Below are 21,036 nucleotides of genomic sequence, written 5' to 3' on the forward strand. Positions count from 1 at the left end.
GGAAAACGGCGGAAAATTGTGGAAAGTTAAAACAAACCAAAGGGGTGCCAAAGCGAATAAAATACACAGGAAGCAGATAGGTAACATAGTAGACAGATGATTAGAAAACATGGCGACAGTCTGGTTTGTGTTCGCAAGAGACATAAAATCACACCCAGTGACAGTATGATGTCCGTTCGCAACACTTCGGAATAGACAACACTGAACACACTGTAAACACTGCACTAAAATGTCGTCAGAAAGAGGACGCACCATAGCCTAGGGCAGACGGAGGGTGGGGGTGGGGGTGGGGGTTGGACCTGGACAGACGAGGGGGAAAACAAGGAGGGAGGAGAGGAAAAACGAAAGGGGGGGAATCAAAGGAGGGAGAGGACTCATAAGGGGGGGGGGGGGAGGGGCAGGGCAGACGTGAGAGGGAATGGGAAGAGGCAGAGAAGGGAAATGCAAAAGGACTCGGGGGAGAGAAGGGGGGGCAGAGAGAGGGATAACCTTTTTTTTTCTTTACTGTGATTGCATTCCCCTGCCCCATATGGGCAGGGGAGGGCTGTCAGTGGCACAATCCGCCGATCTTCAGCCGAGTGACATGAGATCTAAAATAAGAATAAAATGTTACATACATAAGGCGATAAAAAAAGGGGAACATAAAACAGAGTAAAGGGAGAAAATGGAGGTAAATATAGACTGACATGGAGATGTTTATGGGGGACACTTAAAAAAGTCACCAGAATGTTAAAAAACACAGTTGGCGATTCTTAAAACACAGAGAAGACACTGAATGGAAATGCACGGGTTAAAATTTGGCCACAGTATTAAAAACACTCCAGAACAACACACTTAAAACCCACTCGTAGAACACATGGCGAAGAATAAAACTGCCAGGTGGGATCTGCCGAGGGAAAGGTCAGAGAGGATGGAAAAGGAGGGGAGAGTAAGGGGCAGGAGGGGAAGCAGCGGGATGAAGAGAGTAGGAGTGTCAGTGGGTACACTAAGAGGCAGGAGATGTTGGGGCAGGAGATGAAGAGGGAAGACAAGGCAGGAGGGAGTGCAGAGACACTGAAAGGGGCCACAAGAGAGGGAGAGGGAGTAGGAGGGGGAAGCCGCTCAGGAGGAGAGGGAGCCCTGAGGAGGAGGCAGGAAGATGGGATTAGAGTTGGTAGGAAGGGTAGATGTCAGGGCGAAGCTCATCATCTGGGAGTGGTAGACGGTGGAAGTTGCGTTGGGAAAGGAGATGGAGGGTGTGGAGATGGAGAGAGGGTGGGACACAACGGTAAAGGCACGGCAACTGGTTTGGGGTGGAGAGGAAGGGAGACACCAGGGGGTGAGGGGGATCAAGGCGGTGGACAATTTATAGTGTGTGGATGTGTTCAAGGAAAAGGAGAAGGAGAAGGTGGGGGAAGGGGATGAGGATGAGGTCGTAGAGGATGCACGTGGGGGGCGGAAGGCGGATGCGGAAGGCGAGGCGGAGATAACGATTTAATGCTTCGCTTATTTATACCTGGCCGTCTTGCTGATTTATGTTGAGAACAGTATGCATTTGCCTTACTTCCTTACATTCGTTTGCTCTAATCCTGTAACCGATTATATGCTAATTATTCATGGATTGTATGGCCAGACTATATAATTTTATTTATTGACTGTTAATATGTTGTATAAACGTTTTGTGTGGGAGACATATCACGGTGAATGCCTCGCTAGTGGTTAAGTTCTTACGATCGCTGCGCGCCTACTTAACATCCTGGCGGCGGAACCAACACGGGGCACTGATCCTTTATCTGTCCTTTCTTCTGTTATTTTGTCATATAGGTGTTTTATCTTTCATAGGTAATTTATAGGTTGCTATAGGCAATGTATTATGTATATTTTAATCTTGATCGTAAATTCACCGTAAAAGTGTCAGACCCATTATCATTATATATTTTCCTTTTAATAATAATTTTATATGGTTAACTGTATTCGTCTTTTATTTTATCACAATTGATTTCAATGGCAGTTACCAAATTTTGAAGTCTGCTACATGTATTTTACCTAATGTGTTTTTATCAGATTATGGTTCTTACGTAAATGGAGAATACATCTAGGCCCCCAGAAGCGTTATCTATGAAACAGATTTCTGGTAGCTACTGCACTTCAGTAGGTTTTGTACAATAACGCCACTTGCAAATTTTAGATCTATGTGACGATGCTATGCTGACTGTACTGACATGTTTTGACGATCCCATTACGGCTGTATCACATTAGGACATGGTGTGGGACAGGTACACTTTACCTTATTTTTATCTGTACATTTCCCAGTTTGTATGACAGTATATTGTGATATGAATTGCTATATTGAGTTGATAGACTTCCCACTATGTGTATATATTTTTTTATACTGTAGATCTGAAGATGGTCATTCCTGACTGAAACCGGTCATCGTCAAAGGAATTTATATTGTGATAGAAGACTGGAAAAGAAACGTCACCGATGTTTCCATCAGAGTGACGGAACTTAAGACCAATTCGAGTTGCACTTAGAATTTTGTCACATACGTCTTCGTAAACCAATTTCACGTATACCACTCTGCTCACTTTAGGCAGGTGGATGCCAACAAGATCGTTGCAATCAGTCTTGACTTCATCTCTGATAAACTGTTCTATTTCAAGTGCTTTTGGTCGGGCATATTCAGGTGAAAAGCTAATTTTCAGCGTCGACTTTCTGTGGATATAAGCCGTTCTCGTTCGAGGGAAATACGTCGCGGTAAGACGGCAGAATCACAATAACAGCTCCGCATGCGAGCTGCGAGGCGAGGATGTTAACAAGACGTCCGTGCCGCTAGCGTGCCGGCACGCGGCTGTGACTGGACATGAAGGCAGGTGTGCTACGCTAGCCGTTACACCGCGGCAGCAGTACAGGTAATTGTGCTGCACGGACTGCTCTAGTCTAACGCCCTCCCTTTAGCCTGTTTTCCCCTCTTTTAATTCATTTCCTCAGCTTCTCTAGATCACCTACCACTGAGGTAACGCAGATTTCGCCCTTAGGCTCAAACATGGGATAGTGTTGCAATACAAGAGAGCTTCGGTAATACTGATGATTTAAAGAGGGGGAAAATAGGCTGAAGGTGTGAATTGAAGTTTGTGTTAGGGAGGGCACTGGCCTAGGTTAGTCCGTGCAGCTTCGTTGTCTGTGCTCCACCGCTGGTGTAATGGCTAGCACACCTGCCTAGCAATTGCCGGCATGGTAGCTCAGTGTGTTGGGTCAGAGGGTTAGCTACCCTCTGTAAAAAAAAAAAAAAACTGAGTGAATTGGAGGTCCACCCCGAACAAATTCAACGTACAATATAGAACAAAATGAGATAAAAATAAAGTAAGCAGAAGACCGACGTTCAAATCCTGGCTGCAGCAAAATTTTTATTTTGCTTCTTCAGCTCCTACCATTTTCTGTGTTTGTTTAAACGAACCGACACATGTAATATTTGAAACATAAATATGGTTTTCATTTCTGTTTTAATGCACGTGGAACATTATACCAAATGGGTTTCAGTTTCATTTTGAAAGATATACAGAAGGCATTCGCATACTTCCTTCAGTAGGTTGAAGCTTGAGTCTCGTTTTGTTAGTCCAATTGTAAACAGCATGGTGATTTCTATTAATTTGGTTTATTGCTGCTAATAAATCTTAAGTTTTTTTGTGTTTGGATTTAGTGTGTCGAAATCGAGAACGTTTTATACAACGTGCCCCAGGAGGAACGATCATTTCAAACTAGAAATTCTGGTAAATGTGGGCTCTAACCTGCATACCTTAAGAGTTATTAGCAGTTGTTCCTCTCCGCTACTGTGAAACACATTTCTTCTACTGAAAACATAGAGTCAATTCAATCTGTAACCTTTATAATCTTTTTAGAGAGTTTATAAGGGCGTGATTAAAACTGAACTGGAAATCACTTGCCATAAGAAAGTTATTGAACATTCTTGTTACAGTATACAATATTCCATCGCAAATGTCTAGAACCATGCAGCAAATTTCTCGCACATTGCGTGTTGTCTGAACGAATGAGTGAGAACACATATGTACAAGAGGTTATTGGGAAATAGTCATTTACATCTTCAGTAGAAACGCATATTTCTGTTCCGTGTCTAGACTCTTCTAAACCCTGTCTATGAAAAAAAGAAAAGTCCAGGGAACTGTCTGTTTAAGGTCATAAGCGATGTTAGTAGGAAATACTGTGGCTGTTCTTCTTGCAGTGCATGATAAACGAAGTTAAAAAACCTTTGGTATGAGATTCCGTTGTGGGGAACAGTCGACAATGCACCCAACTTCCCTTCTGTACTGACAGTGTAATTTCTGATTTATGTTGCTGTGCTAATTTAATAGTCTTGTGGAGACCTTAAAGCAGATACACTCTACCGACAAGACCAGTTTCAGTGAACGTATATTCAGTCGCTTGTTAATATACGTCAACGCAATAACGCAACACTGTGCATTAGGATGGAATGCTTGTATTTACCTGCTCTTCCTTGGCGTGTTTATTGCCATTCGCCGTGAAACAACATTCTCGTCAATTTGTACTGTTCCAGACGATCTAGGGGGCTTAAAACTAGTATTGTATACCATTTTAGATTTTCAAACACAAATAAGAATTAATTAATCTTCTTGTGCATTCATTTATTACATGCGTAGCGATAACTGTCCTGCTGCAGTGACCCACTTAAGAGTGGATTTTGAGGAAGGAGGATGGGGAGATGTGTAAAGCATAAGAATGCTTTACACTTCACGGGAAATTTTCATGGAATTAGAAGGGAAACAAGTGGTCATCATCACGTGCGCATGAAGTTACGCACACGTAGCTGGTATGGGATCACGTTACACTTCAGGAAATGAATAATAGTGACAAGGTGTAATAAGAGCTCAGATTCAATTAAAATACAGTATTAAACTTCTTAAAAAATAGATTGAGGGCTCAGATAGCAGTTGTTGTTCATGAATGAAAAATTAATTTTCATTGATAAAAGATGACTATTTAACCACAGGAAAAGCATACTGACTTAAATGGAACTGACACATTTCATTAATGTAATAGTAATCGTTTAGACATTATTGATATGGTTGAAGATAATAAGAAACCGGAAAGTTTTTAAAATAAATTTGCAGCTGAAACAAGGACAATGTCAGCTCATAAATTATAATTTAAGATAATTAGTACTCAAAACGTTTAATCATCATTAATAATGCATCTGACAGAATAATATGCACATCTAAATACGAAGATGGAGAAAATGTCCAGAGGAAAAATTTAAAAATAAATTTTAAATGTAAGGGTAAGAGATAAAACCCCTCACATCATGCATTCTCACTGGGTACCCGGTAACATTAATGATTAAGAGTATGTCAGAGATCTTCATTCCAGCTGAATGAAGCTGTAAGGACTTCTTTTTTCTTTTGTTTTTTTTTTACATTTGACAAATGAGCATCAGCGATACCACTGACGTCTCTTTTACTGTCCAAAGATTTGACAGCCATCCTTTCATCTTGTATCAAATTATTTGGTAAACTAAATTTTTATTTATTGGATACCTGAACTAATCTTCGCTGTTTATTGGACGCAAAACACATACTTATTTTAACAGAACGGTATGGGATAACTACCGAAAGTAGAGTCCTTCGGCAACTATAGCCTACTCCGACTTTTTGGGGAACTGATGAATTCCACGATAAAAAATCAGATTTTTTTTGGATTGATTCACTGAAACAGTCAGTTTCCGAGGTCGCTGACAGAGCTGAGGTATTGCTCAGAAAGGCCACACTTCACTGACTGAAACAAATGGTAATCGGAAGTAGCGATGCACGATGAATATGGCTGGTGCGGTAACACGCGCTATCGAAGTGTCTTCAAGGTGTCCTCCATTCGGTTTGCAACATGTGGTTTGGCATCGACAGAAGGACGTTATTATGTCTCTGAGCCTATTGTAAAATTACCCTGCGTAAAAACTAATATGCAACTCCAAAATAAATAACTGTTATGTCTTAAATCTGACACGAATCTGTACTCTAGAGAAGGGCGGTTGCAGTGAAAGGGAGAAAGAGAAAAGTGGATGTGTATTGAAAAAAGTATCAGTTATATTGTCTTTTGTAACGGTAGACTAATTGAATTTGAAAGAAGTTTATGTTTAATAGGGCAGTACCATACTGTATGTCTGTGCTGAGTAACTCAGGCTGTAAATACAAGTGTAGTTCACGTCCGTCTAAAAAGAAAGAAAAACCATTACTTTCGGCTACGAGGGAGAAGCGATGTCACTACCAGCTATTGGAAAAACTTTTGTGCGTTCGTGGACTCGAAATTAACAATTGCGCTTCTTAACTATAATTGTTTAGTTAGAAGATAAAAATTTAAAAGTCTACAAGTAACAAACTTCAATACATTCATAAATGAAAACTCCCATCGAAATCTCGAACAATAAATATGTGTGTTTCTCGAACATCAAGGTTTATTATGTGAATAAGATCTGTGCATAGCATATAGGTCGAAGAACTGGGACCTATCGCCTATTCCACTAAACAGTGCGAGTAATATTTCTGAACAGTACCTTGCAGCCAAAGACAATTATAAGCAGACATCACTACGAATAAAAAGGAGTTCAGCAGAAAAGGTGACATTGTTGATCTGCTTGGTCGTCTAGATAACATTGCCACCCACAATGGGAAAAAATTTACAGGCCTTCAAGTGCAAAACTGAATTGCCGTAAATGCTGTGACGGTTTGGTGATAGGTTGCAACAAAGATCAACGTAAAACACGATAAGTATTTGCTGTAACAAGATCATTATTATGGACAGTTTGAATTAAGGAAGTTTTGTCGCTTGTCCAGACGATAAGGTAGATTCAGACGTTATTGCTTTTTCAGCGCTCTTATTTCGTCTCCTTCTGTGGCGTGGTCACTTATGGGATGCGTCACTGACACATGGGTGAATAAAACGGCAAAGTGTTTCTCTAACACCTACAGTTCGGCAAAACCCCAGTGACATCAACATACCTTTACTAAGGTGTCTGTACAGACAGAACCCTGACGAGAGTGACGCTAATATAGTGCTGTTCTTGCTCTTGAATGTAGGCTATCCACAATCGAGAATTTAAAAGGAGTTGTCAGTCTGCAAGCGCCTAGCACATCGTCATGTATTCTATCTATACAGGTACATTTTAAAAATCCTTCATAAAGGTGGGCGGGTGCTACCAAGGGTTCTGCCGAATGGGGTTCCTTAGAGGGACACTTTTCCTTTTTGTTCAGGCTTGTATCAATGTCACATCGCCCCTCCCCCCATAACAGGAACAAACAAAATAGAAGCTCTCAAAAGGTTTAGGAACCTTTAGCTGTTTTTGGATCACGCTCAAACTTTGTCGAACAGTTTGCAACCGTCCCTACATGTTCCAACCGGTATACGAGAACAAAGCTTGCAGTCGCGTTGCGCTGCAAACAGAAGCGACCATGTTAGATGGTGATTGAAACGGCCAAGGGCATCAGCAGCGTCAAGGATTGTGAAGAAGATTCGAGATTCTCATCGCTCTGTAAGCTGTTGTTTTGGATCGTAAAATGTGTAGAAACCAACACCCCCAAGATAGGAGTTGTTTCATTGCCACCCTTTATACCACCTTATGCGGCTTTTCGTGTCGAGTCTGTGCTGCTGTGTAGAATGTTTTCCTCAGTCCCTCATAATAAAACCATGTGATTTCGAAACTGGGCGTCACGGTTCTGACCTCCATCGCAAAGGCGTCAAATGAAGGGGTGACATATGGACAAGAAGGTCGGTGACGACCTTCTCGTCGTGTGACAACTGCTGTTCCAATGGGCACAATTGTGATGAAAGTTGGTGGCTACGTGACACTATTAACCCACCTTACACGTCACCTTGGTCTGTGGCCTTTCTTCACAAGTGTCACCAGCTTGCTGCTAGAAGTGTCTGCGAGGCCAGAGGGTAGCGTCGCAGGGCCCCAAGCTTACAGATGATGGCTGTATCCAGCTTTGAGCCAAATTTCTAACATAAGTGTCTCAATGTGTGGGAATTATGGAGTTTCGAAAAAGTGATCCTTTAATTCTTTTGCGCATTGTATTTCGTTAATGATCTCATACTGCACAACAGTATTTCAGAAGAGAATGGACAAGCGCAATGCAGGCAATCTCTTTAGTAAACCAGTTGCATCTTCTAAGTATTCCGCCAATAAAAAGCAGTCTTTGGTCCACCTTCACCAAAACATTTTCTTTGTGATCGTTTCAATTTAAATTGTTCGCAATTGCAATTCCTAAGTATTTAGTTGAATTGACAGCCATTAGGTTTGTTTGATTTTTCGTATAACCGACATTTGACGCCACTTTTCGGTACTCATGTCGATGACCTCATACTTTTTATAGGTTAGAGTTAATTGCCCCTTTCCGCAATTACGTTGTTTCATTCAAACAAGAATATAGACTTTTAAGCTATTCATGACAGCAGCATTTCTTGTCCAAACTATTGGGCAAAAATCTGATGACTTTACTAGAGCATAAATGACTGCATCATCTTAAACAGTCTAAGAGGACAGCTCACGCTGTATCCTAAACTATTTATATTGATCAGGAACAACAGAGGGCCTATAACACTTCTTTGGCGAACGCCAGATATCAGTTCTTCTTTAATCGATCACTTTTCGTCAGTTAATACGAACTGTGACCAATCAGACGGGAAATCACGAGTCAAGTTCCACATCTAAGACGATACTGCATAGGCATACAATTAAGTTAGAAGTCGATCGTCAGGAACGGTGGCAAAGGTCCTGAGGAAATCTTAAAATATGAAACCTGTTTGAGATCCGCTTTGGATAGCAGTGAATAATAGTCGATACCAATGAAAAAAGAACTACTTACTTTCACAAGAACTATATTTTTTTAATTCATTCTAGGTGGCAATATATCATCCTCTTCAAGGTAATTCATAATGTATATGGGCAGTTATGATTAAGCTTTCGCTATTTGAGTGGGTCCCCATGAAAAACGAGTGAGAGTGGGAAAATGAAACTTTGTGGGAACATTTGCGAAGATATGTGCAAGTGAAATAACGAATAAACAATTGAAAGTAGAACATTTTCTGCATCACATTAGCCCGGAACCGCACTATATTTTGCTACTGGTTCCCGAAACAAAGGTGAACCGTGAAATGTTTACCGTGACATAAATGGTGCATCGCTTGAAGATCGCACATAGCGTCCAGCATTCCGCGCTGAGGCAACGGTAACATCTTCAGCAATTTGTGGCGCAATTGGCCTTAGGCATATCCCAGGAACAGTTCCCAAATTGTGTTAATTCGACCTTTAAGGTATCGATAAACGCCTTGTCAAAGATGGCGGAGGAGCGGACAGAGGTTCAGGTTTCACTTCTCCGGGGGTGGGAAACTGCAGCTGAAGGCATAAGAATCAGTAATAATCAACTGAATGAGGATGCAGAAGGCAACGTAAATCACTCCATTAAATACACATAATGCGTATCTACTGGACATGTGGCCTGTAAAAGAAAAAGTGTTATGTTAATCTCTCCACTGGCAAAAGATTCCAAAATATCTCCTCATTTAGATCTCCAAGGGGGGACTGCCATGGGGGATTCAGGAGGGGACTACCAATGGGGAGGCAACGAATGAGAAAAAGATTGAATAACCAACCAAAGAATAATGTTCTACGAGTCGGTAACGTCAGAAGCTTGAACGGGGTAGGGAAGCTGGAAAATCTGAAAAGTGAAATTCAAAGACTCAATATAGATACATCAGAGGTCAGTGAAGTGAAATGGAAAGAGGACCAGTATTTATCGTCAGATGAGAATAAGTTAAAATTAACAGTAGCAGAAAATGATATAACGGGAGTAGAATTCGTTGTGAAATGGAAGGTAGGGCAGAGAGTGTGTTACTCTAAAAAGCTCGGCGATAGAGTAGTTTTCATCAGAATCGATAGAAAACCAATACCGACAACGATAATTCAGGTATACACGCCGACGTCGCAAGCTGAAGATGGAGATAGAGAAACCATATGAGGACACTGATAGGGTAACACAGTACGTAAAGGGAGATGAAAATCTAATAGTCATGTGGGACTGGAATGCAGTTGCAGAGGAAGGAATAGAAAAAAGGTTACAGGATAATATGGCCTAGGGACAAGAAATGAGAGAGGAGAGATCCTAATTGAGTTACACTCCTGGAAATGGAAAAAAGAACACATTGACACCGGTGTGTCAGACCCACCATACTTGCTCCGGACACTGCGAGAGGGCTGTACAAGCAATGATCACACGCACGGCACAGCGGACACACCAGGAACCGCGGTGTTGGCCGTCGAATGGCGCTAGCTGCGCAGCATTTGTGCACCGCCGCCGTCAGTGTCAGCCAGTTTGCCGTGGCATACGGAGCTCCATCGCAGTCTTTAACACTGGTAGCATGCCGCGACAGCGTGGACGTGAACCGTATGTGCAGTTGACGGACTTTGAGCGAGGGCATATAGTGGGCATGCGGGAGGCCGGGTGGACGTACCGCCGAATTGCTCAACACGTGGGGCGTGAGGCCTTTACAGTACATCGATGTTGTCGCCAGTGGTCGGCGGAAGGTGCACGTGCCCGTCGACCTGGGACCGGACCGCAGCTACGCACGGATGCACGCCAAGACCGTAGGATCCTACGCAGTGCCGTAGGGGACCGCACCGCCACTTCCCAGCAAATTAGGGACACTGTTGCTCCTGGGGTATCGGCGAGGACCATTCGCAACCGTCTCCATGAAGCTGGGCTACGGTCCCGCACACCGTTAGGCCGTCTTCCGCTCACGCCCCAACATCGTGCAGCCCGCCTCCAGTGGTGTCGCGACAGGCGTGAATGGAGGGACGAATGGAGACGTGTCGTCTTCAGCGATGAGAGTCGCTTCTGCCTTGGTGCCAATGATGGTCGTGTGCGTGTTTGGCGCCGTGCAGGTGAGCGCCATAATCAGGACTGCATACGACCGAGGCACACAGGGCCAACACCCGGCATCATGGTGTGGGGAGCGATCTCCTACACTGGCCGTACACTACTGGTGATCGTCGAGGGGACACTGAATAGTGCACGGTACATCCAAACCGTCATCGAACCCATCGTTCTACCATTCCTAGACCGGCAAGGGAACTTGCTGTTCCAACAGGACAATGCACGTCCGCATGTATCCCGTGCCACCCAACGTGCTCTAGAAGGTGTAAGTCAACTATCCTGGCCAGCAGGATCTCAGGATCTGGCCCCCATTGAGCATGTTTGGGACTGGATGAAGCGTCGTCCCACGCGGTCTGCACGTCCAGCACGAACTCTGGTCCAACTGAGGCGCCAGGTGGAAATGGCATGGCAAGCCGTTCCACAGGACTTCATCCAGCATCTCTACGATCGTCTCCATGGGAGAATAGCAGCCTGCATTGCTGCGAAAGGTGGATATACACTGTACTAGTGCCGACATTGTGCATGCTCTGTTGCCTGTGTCTATGTGCCTGTGGCTCTGTCAGTGTGATCATGTGATGTATCTGACCCCAGGAATGTGTCAATAAAGTTTGCCCTTCCTGGGACAATGAATTCACGGTGTTCTTATTTCAATTTCCAGGAGTGTATGTAATAAATTTGAGCTAGTAATAGCGAATACTCCGTTCAAGATTCAGAAAAGGAGAGAGTATATTTGGAAAAGGTCGGGTGATACGGAAAGATTTCAGTTAGATTATATCATGGTCAAGCAGAGATTCCGAAATCAGATGTAGTAGTGATGAAGAGCAGGCAGAAGTTTAAGTGATTAATCGGGAAGAATCAGTATGCAAACAAGTGGGATACAGAAGTTGTAAGAAGCGACGCGACACGTTTGAAGGCCATAGATACACCAACAATGAATGGCTCAGTAGGCAGTACAGTTAAAGAGGAATGACCATCTCTAAAAAGGCCTGTCACGGAAGTTGGAAAGTGAAACATAGGTACAAATAAGGTAATTGCGAAGAAACCATAGGTACTAGAACAAATACTTCAGTTGATCTTTGAAAGAAGGAAGAACAAGAATATTCAGGGAAATTGAGGACTACAGAATTACAAGTCGCTGAGGAATGAGATAAATAGGAAGTTCGGGGAAGCTAAGAGGAAATGGATAGACGAAAAATGTGAAGAAATCGAAAACCAAATGATTGTCAGGAGGACTGACTCAGAATGTAGGAATGTCAAAACAACCTTCGCTGCACTGGTAAGCGCAGAGGACAGAGTGGGTAGGTGGAAAGAGTTCATTGAAACATCTGTGAGAGGGACTATTTGTCTGACGTGATTGAAGAAGAAACGGAAGACGATTTAGAAGAGATAGGAGATCCAGTATTAGAATTTAAGGGGACATTGTCAGACACTGCTAACTTTAGAATCATGGAAATGGAAATGTCGTGTGGCTAGGGCCTCCTGTCGGGTAGACAGTTCGCCTGGTGCAGGTCTTTTGATTTGACGCCACTTCGGCGACTTGCATGTCGATGGGGATGAAATGATGGAGATAAGGACAACACAACACCCAGTCCCTGAGCGGAGAAAATCTCCAACCCAGCCGGGCATCGAACCCGGGCCCTTAGGATTGACAGTCTGTCACGCTGACCACTCAGCTACCGGGGCGGACACTTTAGAGTCATAATGCCAACAAATACATTTTTAAACACACGGCACCACACAACATTATTGAAGGACTCCTTCACATTCTGGGTCTTCCCATGTAAACACTTCTCTAGTAGCTCAGGATTCGCCAAATCTCTGTAAATAGGTTTGATTGCCTACATTACTGCCAAAGAAAGAGAATGTTTATGCGTAAATTCATGCAGGTGCCAGAAAATTCAGCTTGGCTATATTTACAAGAAGTGTGTGGTGGAGGTGGACACAAAGCATGATATGGCTTTTCATCAGTTGAATTTCGTTGAAAGAAAGTGCTCCACACAGTTCTTTTCGTCTTCTTTAAATTGTCACAGTTACCTCTAATACCCTTCCCATAACATTCCTGTAATTCATCAATTACTTTGTCCATTAGTCTTCTAGCAGACTTTATTGTCTTGTCATCAGAGAGTTTTGTGTTACCCAGCTTGGTTTTTAGGTTTATTCGTAATGCCAACTTCTGAGACGTAGCAGTAGGCGCAAAACAAAGCAATTCACAGCCTTCTAGACTGTGTAGTTCCCAAGATATGATTGCTCAACTGTGGCAGTATATGCGTAGCAACGAAATTTGACAGTCACACATCAACATTCAAAGTATTTTTTGAAGGTCTCACAATTGTCTGATTTTAATGTATTATACACCACACTGTCCAGGAAAGTACAAAGTACATTATGGAGTAGAAAACAGAAAATGTCGAATTTCACGTACAATGTTCCCTTAAGAGAGCCTTGGAGGACTTAAGATCAAATAAGGCAGAAGGGATAGATAACATTCCATCAGAACTTCTAAGATCATTGGCGGAAGTGGCAACAAAGCCACTATTCACACTGGCGAGTAAAATGTACAAATCTGGCGATGTGCCATCTACCTTCTGGCAAAAATATCATCCATACAATTCCGAAGACTGCAAGAACTGATAAGCGCGAGAATTATCGCACAATCAGCTTAACAGCTCATACATCAAAGTTGCTGACAGGAATAATTTACACAACAATGGAAAAGAAAACAGAGGATGTGTTAGATGACGATCAATCTGGCTTCAGGGAAGGTAAAGCCACTAGATAAGCACTTCTTAAGTTGCAGTTGACAATGGATGCAATACTAAAGAAAAATCGCGACATGTGCATAGGATTTTTCGATCTTGAAAAAGAGTTCGACCATGTCAGACGGTGCATTATGTTCGAAATTCTAAGAGAAATAGGGAAAGACGGGTAATATATAATATGTACAAGAGCAAAGAAGGAATAATAAAAGTGGACGACAATAACGAAGTGCTTGGATTAAGAAGGGTGTAAGACAGGGAGGTAGTCTTTCGCCCCTGCTGGGCAATCCAAGATGCAACGATGAGAATAAAAGAAAGTTTGAAGAGGAGAATTAAAATTCAAGGTGAAAGATTATCAATGATACGATTCGCTGATGACATCGCTATCCTGAGTTAAAGTGAAGAAGAATTACATGATCTGCTGAATGGAATGAACAGTCTAATGAGTACAGAATATGAACTAAGAGCAAATCGAAGAAAGACGAAAATAGTGAGAAGTAACAGAAATGTGAACAGAGAGAAACTTAACATCAGGGTTGATGGTCACGAAGCAGACGAAGTTTAGTAACTCTACTGCCTAGGCAGAAAAATAACCAATGAGAGATGAAACAAGGAGGACATCAAAAGGAGACTAGCACTGGCAAAGAAGGGTATTCCTGGCCAAGAGAAGTCTACTACCATCAAACATAGGTCTTAATTTGAGGAAAAAATCTCTGTCTTTTTACTTTTGGAGCACAGCATTGTATGGTAGTGGAACATGAACTGAGGGAAAACCCAAACAGAATAGAAGCGAAGAATTTGCAGTATGGTGCTACAGACGAATGTTGAAAATTATGTGCATTATAAGGGAAGGAATGAGGAGGTTCTCCTCAGAATCTGAGAGGAAAGGACTATGAGGAAAATACTGACCAGAAGAACGAACAGGATGGTAGGACATCTTTTAAGACATCAACTAATTACTTCAATTGTTCTAGAGGAAGCTGTGGAGCGGAAAGGCTGTAGCTGAAGACAGAGCTTGGATTATATCCAGCAAATAACTGAGGACATAGACTGCAAGCGCAGCCCTGAGGAGATTTGCACAGGAGATGAATTCATGGTGGGCGGCATCAAACCAGTTAGAATACTGATGACTCAAAAAAAAAAAAAAAAAAAATCAGACAGCGTGGTTCAGCACTTCTGAAGGGGACTTCCAACGATTTGTTGATTCCATGCCAGGGCTAGTTGCTGCAGTACTTTGGGAAAAAGGAGGTCCGACACAAAATTAGGAACTGTCCCATGACTTTTATCACCTCAGTGTACATGAAGTTAAAAGTTTTATCTAATTGTGGATGTGACCTGAGTTTATTATTTTGTGTAGAAATTACACAGACTTCAAAGTAAGTTTCTTAGTGAGTTTAGCATTTCATCAAGATTTAGAATAAAACAAATTTAGTTATAGAAATTCTCCATAGGTTTCTATAAAGAAATTTTTTGTTGATAGGAACCTATAAAGAAATTTTCTGTTCAATAGTTAAATGTAGTTGAACGGCTTCAACTTCTTTCTCGAAATGAGGTTATCAGATCGTAACAATATTGTATGACGGATTATTATTCCAGAACTGCACAGTTAGTCGATAGCTTCGTGGAGCAGCACAGGGGAATATAGAATTTGATTATGTATTACTTTAAGCTATGAGCTTCTAACTTGAAGCGACATATTTAATTTTGTTTGCGTGCTTTTGTAGTTTGATTCCCAATTTTCTGCCGTGTTTGTGTATTTAAAAGGCGTAGCCGTATGTAGTATGGACAGGGACTGTGACTGCTGCTGAAGCGAGTTGTTTAGATTTGCTCACAGCTCCAGGTGGTGGTGACTTCAGTCACACAGCTTGAGGCTGATGCCAATGGACGTAACTGTGTAAGGGAGGAGCAGATGTAAGAATCCAAGGGACTTCTAGCACGTCCCATGTGTCCCCAGATTGGTCCAGTACTGTGCCCGCCCCCCTTACTGCGGTTGACATTTCAGTCGCGGCCGAGTCGTCTTCGTTTCAAGTCGTCGCCCCTTCATCTGACAAACGGATTTCAGGCGCTGTCTGTGGCTGATAAAATTTCTGAGTCAGATCGCATTCACTTTCTCAGCCTTAGAGGCGGCCTCTCACCCAGTCAAATCCAGGAATTCAATGATGATGGTATTCTGGTAGCTGGGCGCACATAATCGGGTCCCTTAAGGACATGGCTGCCAACGAGGGGATGATGTCCGGTGTGCATAGCGGCGGGAGTCGCTCCAGATTTGGCGCAGGTCCTTCTGGATGCCGGGATCAGCACGCGGTGCAGCCAGCTGCAGTACTAATAGTGCGTGTCGCTCTGGGTAAGAAGAGGTTGTCTCTGGTTTTCGGCGGGGATGAAGACTGTTTGTCCTGCTTACGAGATGCTGAGCTCACCATACGTAACAGTGTCGACAAGGCCAGCTGTGGAACTCCAGTAAAGCGCCGAGTGGAGAGACGGAATCAATGTCTCAAATTCTTTGACTTGTACCATGGGGTGGTGGGATTTCGGCTTCTTTTTATTAATAAAATGGTCATCGCAAAAGGGTAGCGTGGGCTGTGTGGAGTAGACCAGGTGGTTTTTTAGCTAGGAGGCTGTCGGGGAGAATGCAAATAGTGTTTCAGTCTCGAAGCGTGCAGGCCAAACACAGAAAGAGGATGGACGTAGGAACGACGAGTATTATAATATTAAACTGCCGTAGCTGTGTTGAGGAAGAACCAGAGCTCCAAGCCTTCATGGAAAGAGCGGAAGAACATATTGTTACAAGTACTGAATTCTGGCTAGAGTCGAAGATAAATTCTGCAGAAAATTTTTACGAAGGACTTAACGGTTTTCAGAAATGATAGATTCAATGTCGTTGATTGTGGCGTGTTTTTCACTGTTAATAATTTATTTTGTAGCGAAGTTGATGTAGTTAGTTCATCTCAGTTAGGATGGAGCCTGTCATACAGTTATAGTCGGTGGGGGACTTCAATTTACCGTGGATATTTTGGCGGAAATATGTTTTCAGAGCCGGTGATAGGCATAAAACATCAACTGAAATTGTAGAAGACGCTGTCTCCGAAAATTAGTTTGAGCACTTAGCTCAGAAACCTATTCGAAGTGTAAGTGGTAGCGGATACGTACTTCTCCCCTTAGCGACAAAGAATCCTGAGCAAATAAGGAACGTCAGGATAGATACAGGCGTAAGTGATCATACGGTAGTTATAGCGGGACTGAATACAATACCATCCGAGTCCACCATAAATAAAACAAAAATATATCTATTTAAAAATGCAGATCAGATTTTACTAAAAGATTTAATAAGAGACACTCTCCATCTCTTGCTAACTAGCTAAGTAAGCTTAGTTCAGAGAAATAGTATCGACAGAAATTGAGAGATTTATACCAAATGAACTAATAAGAGACGCAACCAATCCCACGTGATACACAAAACAGGTCAGAACAATGTTGCAGAAGCAACGAGAAGAGCATGCCCAATTTAAAATAATACTAATTCACAAAAGTAGGCGAAGCTTTACAGAGGCTTCGACTTCGATGTAAGATGCTTTTAAGATTTTTCAGAAAAAAACTCTGTCGCGAAATCTGGCACAAAATCCAAAGAGATTCTGGTCGTATGTCAAGTACACCAGCTGCAAGACGCCATCAATACCTTCATTGTGTGATAGGAATGGTAATGTCACCAATGACAGTGCCGCTACAGCGGCGTTTCTAAACACCATTTTCGACAGTCCTTCACCCAAAAAAGGCGAAGGAAAGATTCCAGAATTCGAATCAAGAACGAATGCCGACATACGTCCCATAGATGTCAGTCCTCGGTGTAGCGAAGCAATATAATTATTTGATAACGGCGGGTCTCGCGGTCCAGAAAGTACACCAGTTAGGTCCCTTTCAGAGGATGCTGATATAATAACTCCTTACTTTGCAATCATCCACAACCGCTCGCTTGACAAATGATCCATACTTCAAGACTGGAAAGTTGCTCAGTTCGCACCGTTAGTCAAGAAACAAAATACGAGTAATCCGTAGAATTACAGTCCCTTATCAATGACGTCGGTTTACAATAGGATTTGAGAACATACAAGATGTTTATGATTATACTCCAGCCACTTGTGCCATTGTAAATGGAAAAATCTTTTACTGCAAACGTACTCATCTTTACAGGAATGAGTTCAGACTGCTCACTACAAGATTTGCGTTGTTCGTAGTGTTCGTTGCCGTTAGACTTGGGTACTGGTACGGCGGCGTATGGTCGAAACACAAACATCAGTGCGAATTACAGTCAACATGGATACGGACAAGGTTAGCAGAGCTTTACTTCTAAATCTACAATAGTGCTGCTGCTCTTCGCTTTTTTTTACGAATTCCTCTACTGTGCAAGTGAGTTGCGTTTGCAACCTATGTCCTCAATTATCTGGTGGATATAATCCCCGCTCTGTTTCATCTACAGTTTTTACACTCCACAGATCCCTCTACATCATCGAAATAATTCATTGATGCCTTACCGTCCTCTCGCTTCCTCTTGTCAGTGTTTTCTATGTATTCTCTCCCTCACAGCTTCTGCGGATAACCACCTGTTTCCTAACCTCATCAGTCCACCTAATTTTCAACATACTTCTGTAAGACCACATCTCAAGTTCTTCGATTCTTCCGGTTCTCTCACTCTCAATGTTCACTACCGTGTAATGGTGTGATCCAAACATTCAATCACAAAAGTGTCCTCCTCAAATAAGGCCTATGTTTGATACTAGTAGATTTCTCTTGTCCAAGAATGCTCTTTTTGGTAGTGCTACTCTGGATTATATATCCTATTTGTTCCGTCCGTCATGGGTTATTTTTCTGCGTATATAGCAGAATTCCCTAACCTCATCTACTTGTGATCACCAATCCTGATATTGAGCTTCTCCCTGTTCTCATTTCTGTTATTTCTCATTGCTTTTGTTTTTCCTCTATTTACTCTCGGTCCATATTTTGCACTCATTAAACTGTTCTTTCCATTCAGCATTTCCTGTAATGCTTTTTCGATTTCACTGAGAATAACAATGTCATTAGCGAATTTTAATTCCGATCTTGAACCTTTCTTTTCTTTCCCTCATTGCTTCTTCAAAGACGAAAGAATACGTATCTGTCTTCCACCCTTCTTAACCTGAGTACTACGTTCTTTATGTTCCATTTTAATTTTTCCTCCTGATTCTTAAGCATGTTGCATATCACCTGTCTATCACTGTAGCTTGTCCCTATATTTCTCAGAATTTCGAACATCTTGCACCATTTTACATTATCGAATGCTTTTTCAAGATCGACAAATGCTGTGTACGCGTCACGAATTTTCTTTAGTATTGCGTCCATTATCAACTGCAAAGGAAGAAGTGCTTCTCTGGTGCCTTTATCTTTCTTCTGTATATTATTCTTGTCGGAAAATTGGATGCACGAGCAGTTAAGCTGATAGTACGATAATTCTCGCACTTGGCAACTCTTGCTATCTACGGAACTGTGTGCATTATGTTTTTCCGAAAGTCAGATGGTATATCGCCCGAATCGTCTATTCTATAAGCTAGCTGCCGCTTCCCCTAATAATGATTTTAAAAATTCTGATGGAATGTTATTTATCCCTTCTGTCTCGTTTGATCTTATGTCTTTCAAAGCTCTTTCAAATTCTGATTCTAATACAGGACTCCCGATTTCTTCAATATCGTATCGTGTTTCCTCTTCTGTCAGATCATCTGACAAGTCTTCCACCTCATAGAGGCCTTTGATGTACTCTTTCCACCTATCAGCTCTCTCGTCTACATTTAAAAGTGGAATTATCATCGAAGCCCTGCTTTTATTTTCTCCGGAGATTGCTTTGACCTTTCTTCTATATGCTGTATCATTTCCTTTTCGATCACATTTTTAATGAGGTAGTTCGCCTTAGCTGCCCTGCAATTCCTATTTATTTCATTCCTAAGCGATTAACGTTTTTTTGTATTCTTTAAGTTCACTGAACACTTTATCATTTCTTGTTTTGAAGGATCTGCTGAAGAATCTCTTCTGTTACCCTTGGTTTCTTCCTAGTTGTCTTCTTTGCACCTATGTTTCTTTCCTGCTTCTGTGACTGCCGTTATTAGCGATGTCCATTCCTCTTCAATTGAACTGTCGACTGAACTATTCCTTGTCACAGTATTTCTAGCTTTGTAGAACTTCATCAAGCGTATATCTCCGTGGCACTTCCGTACATCAGTTCTTTGCGTATTCATTCTTCCTGACTAGTCTCACCACTAAATTGTAATCTGAGTCTGTATCTGCTCCTGGGTACGCCTTAAATCCAATATCTGATTTCGGAATCTCTGTCTGACCAAGATGTAGTCTGACTGAAATCTTGCCTTTTCTCCCGGCCTTTTCCAAGTACACCACGTTCTTTTCTGACTAGTGAACAGAGTATTCCCAATTACTAGATGAAATTTATTGCAGAAGTCAAGTATTCCTTCTCCCCTCTTGTTCCTACTACCAAGCCATACTGTCCCGCAACATGTTGCTTCTACTCCTTGCCCTAAAACCCCCTACAACATCATTCCAGCCCCAATGACTTTTAGATTTTCATCTCCCATTACGTACAGAATTATCCGTTCATTATCGTCATATACGTTCTCTATACGTCGGCATGTATACCTGAACTATCGTTGTCTCTGTCGGATTGCTGTCAGTTCTGATGAGAACAATCCTATGACTGAACTGCTGATATTACCGTATACTAATTAGACCAGAGATCTTTGTTTTCTTTCCATTTCACTTTACTTACCCCTGCTATATCTTTATTGAACCTTAACATTTCCATTCTCAGATTTCCTAGCTTCCCTACCACTTTCAAACTTCTGACATTTCACGCCCTGAGTCATAGAACGTTATGCTTTCGTGGGTTATTCAATCTTTCTCTCGTGGTTACCTCCCCCTTGGCAGTCCTCTCCCTGAAATTAGAACTGTAACTATGCTGGAATCTTTTGTCAGTGAAAAATTCACTATGATACTTGCACAGTGCCTTGTTGACATCTTGGGTCCAAGGCTTCGTGGGATCTGCGCCACACTCGAGCCTTACTATCGGCTCTTACCAAACGAAAGCTCGACTAATACGATCAGACCACGGTTCCCCAACTTGTCTAGTTCAACCGACATTATCACGAGCCCAGGAGGAGTGCAAAGGCACTCGCGTCGGTCGTATGTTTCCGTAGCCCACTATCGCCAAATTTCGCCGCACTGCCCTAACGAACACTTTAGTCGTACGTCCCACATTGATTTATACAGTTATTTCACGCAATGTTGTTGGTCTGTTGGCAGTGACAACTCTACGC

The sequence above is a fragment of the Schistocerca piceifrons genome, chromosome 6 (genome assembly GCF_021461385.2).
Source record: "Schistocerca piceifrons isolate TAMUIC-IGC-003096 chromosome 6, iqSchPice1.1, whole genome shotgun sequence".
NCBI lineage: Eukaryota > Metazoa > Arthropoda > Insecta > Orthoptera > Acrididae > Schistocerca > Schistocerca piceifrons.